The 9,818-nt window shown below is 38.7% G+C and overlaps 1 long non-coding RNA gene across 1 annotated transcript; it reads left to right on the top strand.

Annotated features, from left to right (window-relative positions):
* The first annotated feature begins 905 nt into the window (after window positions 1-905).
* On the top strand, window positions 906-9,293 carry LOC131424951 (uncharacterized). Its single transcript, XR_009228653.1, has 4 exons — window positions 906-1,043; window positions 3,051-3,222; window positions 3,619-3,729; window positions 9,066-9,293. It is a non-coding gene; the product is annotated as an uncharacterized LOC131424951 (long non-coding RNA).
* Window positions 9,294-9,818: the final 525 nt, after the last annotated feature.

Here is a 9,818-nt window from a genome sequence, read left to right as displayed (position 1 = left end):
TTGACTGACCAGCCCATGAGACACATCAGTAGCAGAACTACTTGGAACCACCTGTGGGACAGAAATCATGCATGCTGAGCAAGGGATGTTGGCAGTCCCCGTGCTTAGTGATGCAAGAACAGGGTAAACCTTTAGAACTCGAGAACAATTCACAGATTATCTGATCTAGCTTGTTTACATCAGGGTAGGCAGATTTAAGTAAAGGAGAGAGTGGGATGAATCTAACTACTCAAGATTTTATACAGCAGGAACATTCTCTGAACAATTTATTATTGAAACTTAACATCTGACAATTCTTCTAAGGTCTTTTTGGATTTCTCAACAACTTCTTTAAAACTTATTTTAATCCCTTAAGCAAGAATAGTCACATTTATCTCTTTGGGAACTACATTTTTGCAATGTTTTTTCCAAGTGTCATCTTAAGTTAGTTCTTGCTTTATCACCTCATAAGTCCCCAATCCTGTCTTATTGCTTCTTATTTTTAATTTGAGAGGAGAGAATCCAAGGCTTTAGATATATAGGCACATGCTTAGAGGCACATAGGTGCTGTTTTTGCTGCGGTAAAATAAGAGCTCTAAAAATGGAGTGTTTTCAAAATGGTTCGCTTTGTCTCCACAGCAAGGATGTCCTCTGTTCTCTCAGGCTGCCACACCCTTAATTGGTCATCATAAATCCTACAGGCTCCCAGGGCCAGTGGTTTGCCAGAAGAGATAACAGTTCTGGTTTGTTTGTTCTCTCATTTGCTGGGGCTTCTAACTAGGGGGATGCCAACTGATACTGACTACTGACCTCTTTCATAATTCAAATCTGTCCTTCCCTGGCTCTTTCACTTTAATCGGGAGGTGGATGGCTTCCTTTTCTTGTCTTTTTTTTTTTTTTTTTCTTTAGCAGGTCCACATTCCATCATCAGAGCTCCATTTCAACCCTGGGAAGTGATGCAAACCAGCCAACTGTGACTTCTTTCTGGGTCTCACCAGTGTGGCGCTTGATACTTATCTAAGAGATGCATCAGCACTAGGAGAGGAAGATGGAAAAGAAGCGAGGTGACTCCTCCTTGATTGGGATTGAGATTTCTTTTTGGACTAAACCAAATGTCTTAAGTTTCTTCTTCCTGCATAATTTCATTTAAACTACATGATGAGATCAAACAATCTGGTTTTTAAAAAAATAGCATGAAAAATTAAATATTTCTTGTGTAAATCTTATGGTAGGCAAGCAAGTTGTCTTAGGAACTGAGAGTCTTAGGAACTGCTGTCCTCAGGCTCAGGGACTATTCCATATAAAACAATTTTTATATTCATTTTAGTACATAAATTCAAAATAATTCAATATGAAAATATAGCAAATTTTCTATTGGAGCCTTTATTTCTTGTATCTGCAGAGAATGATTCCTTCTCTGAATTTCTAATGACATTAGGTTTTTCTTTGTCCCTTTATAGAAACATACACACGCACACACATACACAGAGGTCTATGTAAACATCATTCCTGTACACACGAGTGTGCTTATAGTTATATAAATAAAATATGTGGATTTTCTTTCTTTGGTCTGATGACAGAAAATTTAAATTACAGTTGAATGAAATCCCAACAAGGACAAATAGGGAGGTCACTTTTCTTTTTTTTTAAACCCGAAATGTGCAGAGCCTCCCTTGGTGCTGCCAGAAGTCTCCATTCTGGTTGTTGGACAAATTAAGGCAGTCAGAGGTCTAGATCCCTGTGACAAATGTCTTCCCTTTCACTGTGATAGTCTCGGTCCAAGTGTGACCACTGTAGGTGAATGTGGGAGTGACAATAGGGAATGCTGAGCTTCTCAAGCTTTGTCTCATTTCCTCCATAGAAAATAGGAGAAATTTTGTTTTTCATTGGTTTTCATCTGATCAGATGCTTAATTTTAGATTAATATTGTAATCTCTTAACCCCAATAGGAAAAGGAAGGAATGGCCTGATTATTGCATAATTAATCACTTTGACTCTGTCTCCCTCCTCCTGCTCCTCTCATCGCGGGCCCTGCTCCTTCTCCTTAATTACAATATCCAAACATTTTGAGTCTGACCTACTTATTGAAGAGCATGCCCATGCCGGGAAATTTGATGCTGTGATTACTCCCAGAATTAGCAAAGAAACAAACAAAAGTCACAAGTTCATCCTACACCTGCTTATAAAAGCTGTTCCTAAGTAGAAGCACTGAGTGAACTTGATGAAGTGTTAAGCCATTTTGTTTGTTGTTTAGATAAATAAATAACTACATAAATGAATAAGTCCTGGCCACATCTTCACCAGCTTGGTTTGGTTTCAAAGTGAATACAGCCCCATGCCCGAAGTGCTGCTTTTTAACAATTAGATCCTGGTGCCACCTTACAATTTATCCATCAGTCACGAATGAATTTTGTCCTTACTCTTCAACATCTGAGAACATGTAGACTTTTTGCTCAGGGTAACTAGGCATTCTCTCCATCATTGGGACCAGGGTTGTCTCACTCAAGGCCAACCTGTCCAAATGGAAACTTGGAAATCACAGGTGGAGAATCTCACTCAAGGTACATCCAAGTGACTCCAGCCAGGCAGATGCAATAGAGAAATTGCATGAAATCTGGATGATTACTAATCATGCAATTTTTTTCAAATATCTGGATATTTAATATTTATTTGATTAGCAGTTCTGAACTTCATAAATTCCAGGTTCGTAATAATAAGTGATTAAAAAAATAATTGACAGGTCTCTATAGAAATGCCTACATATTCATTTATTTTGGTCAAGTTGGAAAAGTAACAAACTCTCCACATTTGCAACCTTATCATAAAAGGAAGGCCATCTTGGGGCTGGGGTTATGGCTCAGTGGTAGAGTGCTCGCCTAGCATGCACGAGGTACTGGGTTCAATCCTCAGCACCACATAAATACAAAATAAAGATATTGTGTCCACCTAAAACTAAAAAATAAATATTAAAAAGGAAGTTCATCGTAATACCAAAAAAACAAAAAGGTAGAAAGTTCATATCTCAGGTTAAAAGAGAAGATACATTGAATATTTTTCTCTTTTCACTCCAGACCTGTGGGAACTTCAGGCTGGAACTGAACAGGACTGAGAATGGCTTTGGGAACACAGCTGCTTGCTCACTTGGCTGCCCGACACCTCAATAGCACACACTGCAGCAAGTGTCAATGTTACCTCCGAGTCCCCTTCTGATCAGCATGTTAGAATGGGGGCTCAGCATCTCAGGTATTTCTGCTTCCTGAATATGTACTCCAGTGGGCAACTTTGAACTCGATGCTGTTTCCCTAGGAAGATCGGCAACTGTACTTGAGGGTTTAGTGCAAACTCCTCGTTTTGAAACAGGATCAGATTTTTACTTACGTGGAGTAGGCAGTGGCTTATGTGGCATGATTTGTAGGGTGCCGAGAAGGCTCCATAATAATTCTTCCACTGGGTTGCCACAGGATCTGAAATCTGAAACAGGGATGCTAATTCCTTTGGTTTCTCAGGGGCCCTCTGGGCTCTGGTACAGTCTCTCCACTCTCCCTTTAGATGACTTTTTTTTTTTTTTTTTTAATTTTAAAGGCTCCAAACACCATTGTTTTGATGATAACCTGCTTTAAAACATCTGTTTTTCAACAGATTATGAGCCCACTGCCATTGAAGGTACTTTGTTATTCGAATTCTGGAGGAGAGGCATGCCACCACAGGGACAACCACCAAGGAAGCACCGGCCAGTCTGGAGGCTGAAGGGTGAGGTAAAAGGTTGGTCTGGAGCCTTATTTCAACTTTCCTGGGAATAAATGAGCAAAAGAATGTGACTGGGTAGTATAACTACTTTTGGTAGACTCTGGGCTGCTAGAATGGGTCTCTCCTCATCTGCAACCTGGCCCTGCATTGATTGGGGCAGAGGGGATTTTTTCTTTTTTCAGTACTTGTGATTGAACCCTGAGTGCTCTACCACTGAGCTATATCCCAGCCTCTTTCCCTCTCAAAAAATTTTCAGGCAGGGTCTTGCTAAATTGCCAAGGCTCAACTCAAATTTGTAATCGTCCTGCCTTCGCCTCCTCAGTAGCTGGGATTGCAGGTGTCCATTTGGTATTTCTAGGAATTAGCCATCCCTGGAAGGGATGAAGTCCCAGAATCCACAGCATCAACAATACAGCAAATGAGAAAATATATTTACAATTAATACACAAGTGCCCACACTGGTGTCTGATGCTCAGCCGCCCCTCCATGCAGAGCTATCTCTCCAGCTGTCTACCTGGCATGTCACTTAGATGCTTTAGGGAGTTTTGACATTAACCTGCCTCTTAGTTCTCCCTCCAGAATATAACCAGCGTTTATATACTGCTCCTCATAGCAACTGCCACCACACTGGTTCAGATCAACACTTCTTGTCTGATCTCCAACCTTCTCACTGTGGAGAAAACACACAGACAACAAGCCAACAATTATTAAAAACAAAACAAAACAAAACTCACCTGGATAGGATATAATTGTTGCAAAAGTCTAAGTGCTATTCTATTCTTCCATTCTTCTCAGTCCCCCACCATCACTCTCCTGTAGCTCAGGACACCATTTATTATCTAGTCACCTGCTAGAGTGAACTTTTAATGATATTAAGCAGAGCATGTCACAGCCTTATTTAAAAGTCTTTCATGTTGTAAGTTCTCCAACATGCTCAGAATCAAGTCTATCTCCCTACATAATAAGACCGAGGCTTAGCTCTTCACCTCATTCATGGTGCTTCAGATTTTTGTGTTTCTAGAACATTCTAAACTCCTTTGTAAAGAACTTCACTGTTACTGCTCACTCCATTGAAAGTTTTTTCCTAGACTCGGTGTGTGTTCTCCATTTTGTCCCCTAGGACAGTTATCTCTACCTTCTGTCATGTGAAACATCATTTTTTAAATAATAGTTATTGTGATGTTTGGTTATTTATTCATTATTGGTTTTATAGTTTATGGTGTCTCTCTGCATGTGACTATCAGCTCAGGATGGTCTGCCCTGGGCTGCCTTTTGATCATTACAGTCTCATTGCCTACTATGTGCAGGTTGAGGATCTCTGGGATACTGGGTGATCTTGGACACCTGGGACTAGAAGGACTTCAGATTTTGGATTTCTTTTTTTTTTTTTTTGAGTTCTGAATATTAGAATATATGTAATGAGATATCTTGGGAATAGGACCCAAGTCTAAACACGAAATTTATTCATGGTTCACATATGCCTTATACCCATAGCTTGAAGGTAATTTTATGCAATATCTTCAGCAATTTTGTGCATGAAAAAAGGTTTCATGGTGTGGAATTTCCCATTTGTGGCATTGTGTGGGTATTAAAAATTTCAGATTTTGGTGCATTTCAAATTTTGGATTTTTAGATTGAGTGTGCTCAACTTTTATAGGAATGGAATGAGATACTTACAGAGACATTTATATAGGCTCTGTCTGCTCTTACCACTCTTCTGTTATAGTTCAAGGCATGACTCTGAGGAAAGGGAAGCCTACTGAAAATGAGTTTATCAATTAGTTTTCCTGGCTGCATAAAACCAGTATAATTTCAGAGAGTGGGAGGTAGAGAAAAGATGGTTGCCAGATTTATATAAAAGGTATCACAATGAACTAGTGGGAAATGGCTGATTTGTGGGTTTTAGATTCTAATGTATTTTCTTTCTTTTAAACTATCATTTATTCAGAGCTTACTGCTTGATGTCTTCTAAAATTATCTTATTTTCTTATCACACTAACTCTATGAAGTAGGTATTCTTCTGATACTATAAAGTTTATGAGAAGGATTTGGAAGATGGCAATTTTTATTTGGTTCCCAGTTTTGTGCAGTCCATAAAAACAGAGAAGAGTGAGATTGGGTTTTTATTTTCCCCTGCGGCATTACTAGCTGTGTGGCTTTGAACATATTACCTAATGCTTTAAAAATTGTTACTTTCATATGCAAAATCTCAGTGCTTCTTGGTAGGACTGTGGTGATCACTAGTTTAGATTAGAAAATGGATGGAAATGTTTGTAACACAATGTCTGGCACATAGAAAATGCTCCAAAATATTAGCTATTATTGATACCATTATTAATTTTGTAGCATTTGGGAACACCATATAGAAAAGGAGACTGTTAACTTGGCACCATGGTGCATGCCTGTAAACCTAGTGGCTCAGGAGGCTCAGGTAGGAGGATTGCAAGTTCAAAGCCAGCCTCAGCAATTTAGCGAAACTCTGTCACTAAATTAAAGAAAAAAAGAAAAGAAAAAATAACAGAAAAAAAAGGCTGGAGATATATGCAATATCTTCAGCAATTTTGTGAAGTGCCTCTGGGATCAATTCCCTGGAGAGAGAGAGAGAGAGAGAGAGAGAGAGAGAGAGAGAGAGAGAGAGACTCCTGTCTCTTTGGCTTCAAGGGATGGAATGAGATGTCTCTATGTCTCTATTTAGGAATGTTTATAGAACTATAACAGAAATTTCTATGCCTAAATGTCTTTGCAGACGTTTGTCATGCATGTAATGACTATATTTGTATTAAATGAAGAAGCAGATAAACTAGCACATAGAATGTACACAAAATATGGCCCCAAAATGTAATTCCACATGTCCAATGAATACGTTAATAAGAGCTAATGGATCCACCTCGTCTGCCATCATATTTAAAGAGAAAGGTTCACCTCAATTTCTGTTTTCTTTGAACTTTTTATAGTATTATTTCGGAGGTAGGCTGTAAAAGCTTTGACTTATTCCCTCTCCTCCATTCAATGGCCCCCACCTCCTGCCATTGTCCAGGCCATACACAATTGCCCACAATAATCTATTTCCTAAGGGTTTGTCCCAACTTGTTTAATAGGAACTCAAGTCATGTGGCTGCCATGTCTCCCCCAGAAGCCAGCTCTGCAGCTCATTAGCTCCCTCGATCAGCAAGGATAACCGGATATTGCGCCTTCATTTTCTCTTTCATAATACCATCCTGTGACTCTTAGTTAACACCCTTTGTATTTCCAAAGTAATTCCTTGCTTTCCTTGATGTTCGCACCCTTCAGGTATGAAGGGACTATTATCACGACCCCTCCCCACCTTAATGGCATGTAGGTTTACACACTTGCTTCTTTTCATCTTTCCCCACAAGTCCCTTCCCCCAGGCCTCTAGTCATTTTGTTACCCTTCTTTGGGCCCTTTCCAGCTTGTCTGCCTCTTTCTGGAAATAGGTCTACCAGAAATGACTGCATCACTACAAATATATTCTCCTCAGAGCTCCCTGGAGTCAGAAAGCTGCTCGCTTGGAGAAATAATACTGCATGGAGCCAAACTCAAAATGAGATGGTGCATTTAAAGTGTGTTTTGCATTGGACATTATATTTGCTTATGTATACAGCTAATCACCTCAACCAAATTTCAGGCTCCTTAAAAGAGACCATGCACAATTTACTTTTTTTTTTTTTAACAGAGAAATGCCTTAGACCTTGACTGTACATTGGAATTACCTGGCAATATTTAACAATGCTGATGCCTGGCTCCATCCCCAGGCATTCTGAGCAAATTGAAATGGGATATGACCCAGGCATCAGAATTTTTAAAAACTCCCCACATGATCCTAATGTGCAGCAAAGTTTGTGAACCACTCCTTAAACAATAGGTACTTAGGAAGCATTTGGCAGAAGAATAAAACAATGAATACTATATTATCTTTTTCTCAACTAATATCTGAACATCTCTCCAGAGGTAATTGTCTTCCAAATTCCTGCCATTAATATTTATTTATACTTAATGTTGATGTTTCAAACTTTTCCAGGTCACCAATCATTAAGTGTTTTTTTTTTTTTTTTTTGGTCAGAATTTCTGAAAGTCTTAGAGGAATTTTACCACTTGTCTGGCTTCTTTGTTCTTACCACCTTCTTCATTCAATACCTTCAGTATCTCATTCCACCGTGCCTGTGGATGAAATATCAGAATTGTTCCTCTCCCCTTTATACCCATTCAGACATTTCTATAGCATTTGCCAGTGAAGACCTACTGTAATTAAATGACTACAAGGTTTTGCAGTGATTTCCCCCTAGAAATGTTAATTCAAGAGCAGCATGCCTATCCAGATAAAAATTAAATAATTCATATTAGATAAAATTTTGGGAATGCAATTTAGCATATTCATAAATATGCCAATTTCAGTAATATATATTTTTTTAAAAAGTTAATACCTTATTTTTTAGAGCAGTTGTAAGTTTATTAAAAAAACAGAAAGTAAAGAAAGCCTCATAGATTTTTCTTTTTTGTATGTATTATCTGCAATTGAAGCTCAAGCATCCTATTCAGGGAAATGTCCTTTAGATCTTTGGCTGATGTTTTGAACAGTTGAAGGAGTTAAGGACGTTCCATCTCAAAAATGCCAAATTGGTATATTGATTATTTCAAACTGAAATCACTGGAGGAACTATTACTTCAGAAAGAGTCATTTGGCCTGGTTTTCCCTACATGCAGCAAACTATAAAGCTTTTTTTTTTTTTTTTTTGGAAATGTCCTTCACATACCAAGGAAGGAGAGCGGCCTTCATCACAGAGACTGGTAATTGGGGCTGCAGTGAACCTAGATAAATAAACTTCAAATGACCTGATTTTTCACTATCTTTTACACCCACCATATTTCTCTTAGTAACATCCTAGAATTTATTACCCTAGGCCAGATGCTCATTTTTTCTTGTCATTCCTTCACAAATTTATCATTCTTTGTCTAAAAAAGTATAAAAGTATCAGGCTTTGGTCACTTTTTTGGCCTTCACTCTTTGGTGAAACTCCCCATGTGTGTGTAAAATTAGTCGGACATTGATTATTATTATGTTATTCAGCTATTATTCAGCTCTGATATTAATTAGGTCCCTAGATCCATCCCAAGAGCCCACAGGAGAACTAAGGGGTGAGGAAGGGATCTCCGCCCTCCCTGCATGCTGAGTGTTACCTAGGAAATGAGTAAAGGTGATTAGAGGATGAAAATGTACTGTGCTAGATTTTTAATTGTGGTAATAAAAAGAATGGCCCATCTGTCATGGCTTGGAGTTTATTCTTCCTTACATGGTTCCTTCAAATATTTTTACTTTCAGTACAATCAAAAGGAAGACAGCCCCAAATGCAACTCCTTCAACAGGACCCACCAACAGCGTTCTTCCATTGATAGCCAAGATGCCCAAAGAGAAGTCTCTAGAATGAGGGGAAGGAGGATCAGCACTACAAAGGCAGTTTGTCAGAACAAGCAACTGACCTTCAGTAACTACACATTCTTGTCTTTAACACTTAGCAATCCTTTACCGGAGGCTCGCACAAGATGGAAAGGCTGGCAGGTAACTCTAATTCATTATTTCTTTACCTTGCAAATCCTGCTTTTACCATTCCTCACAGCTGGGACAATCAAAGAAAGCAGTAGACTTATCTATTTTCTCAGCCAGTCATAGTAATATGTCAGAGGTCAGAAGAAGCTCTGTTTTCATTAACCCCCAGTAATGAGCAGAAAAGAGAGAAGCAAGTCCAGAGAGATTCTCACTCAGTAGCTCACAGCACCAGGTGAACGCTTTTCAGAGGGAAGACTCTAAGTAAGCAATATTCCAATTATCTTCACCTAAGAGAGGAATAATAAAGTATGTGAGTGTGACATTTTTGTTAAAATCTATAAAGCCATATTTAGTAACTTTCCTGTGGCTAAAATTCTGTTTTCTTAACATTTCCATTAGTCTGCCAGGTACTTATCTACATGCTTTCATCAAACCACAGAAGAGACTAGAAACATCATATATCTCTAGACTTAGAATAATTGTTGAATTCCTCCATTATGGCAAAAGGTAGACAGTGACAAATGTTTC

This window comes from Marmota monax, unplaced genomic scaffold, assembly GCF_021218885.2.
Source record: "Marmota monax isolate L192 unplaced genomic scaffold, Marmota_monax_Labrador192_F-V1.1 WCK01_AAM20220418_F8-fsc00003, whole genome shotgun sequence".
Lineage (NCBI taxonomy): Eukaryota > Metazoa > Chordata > Mammalia > Rodentia > Sciuridae > Marmota > Marmota monax.
This window is presented reverse-complemented; position numbering and strand designations above follow the sequence as displayed.